This window comes from Austrofundulus limnaeus, unplaced genomic scaffold, assembly GCF_001266775.1.
Source record: "Austrofundulus limnaeus strain Quisiro unplaced genomic scaffold, Austrofundulus_limnaeus-1.0 Scaffold3713, whole genome shotgun sequence".
Taxonomy (NCBI): Eukaryota; Metazoa; Chordata; class Actinopteri; order Cyprinodontiformes; family Rivulidae; genus Austrofundulus; species Austrofundulus limnaeus.
The window spans coordinates 5496-6106 of record NW_013956115.1 but is presented as its reverse complement, the minus strand read 5'-3'; the positions used below and the strand labels follow the sequence as shown (position 1 = coordinate 6106).

The window sequence follows — 611 nt, the reverse complement described above, 5'->3', positions numbered from 1 at the left end:
CCGCAGAGACACTTAGGCGACACATACACACACACACACACACACACACACACACACACACACACACACACAGGTGACATAGCTGGTCTCAGATCTGATCAGTAGTGATTTATGTTTTCTTATTTACCGTTACAAGTTTCCTGTTCGGCTGCGCCACTGCAGAAAACAACAACAATCCTGTTAGAACGGGACGTTAGAGCAGGAACACAAACAAATCAACACGGAGGACTCACCCTGGATCCGATTGGCTCTTTGAGCCAATGGGGCGGAGCTTGCTCCATCTCTCTTCCTATGTGATTGGTCCTCATCCCTTGAAGAAGAGAAGAGTTTTAATCAGGACAGTTCATGTCAACAACTGTAGAATAACTGGATTATTTAATTATTTACATATTTATTTACTTATTTTTAATTAATAAATTCTAGATGAATTATATGAAAAAGTGTTTAAAACAATCAGTTTAAAGGATGATAAATGTTACTGACCTGTTGGAGTGTTTAACTCGACAGTCCCAGCTAGGAAACCTGGAGAGGAGACGGAGTCATGAGAACAAAGTGGTGTGTGTGTGTGTGTGTGTGTGTGTGTGTGTGTGTGTGTGTGTGTGTGTGTGTGT

General features: G+C 41.6%; 1 long non-coding RNA gene across 1 annotated transcript; it reads right to left on the bottom strand.

Annotated features, from left to right (window-relative positions):
- Nucleotides 1-114: 114 nt before the first annotated feature.
- Nucleotides 115-596, bottom strand: LOC106511969 (uncharacterized). The gene is made up of 3 exons (XR_001309581.1): nt 484-596; nt 234-310; nt 115-156 (listed from the first exon to the last, which is right to left on the bottom strand). It is a non-coding gene; the product is annotated as an uncharacterized LOC106511969 (long non-coding RNA).
- Nucleotides 597-611: the final 15 nt, after the last annotated feature.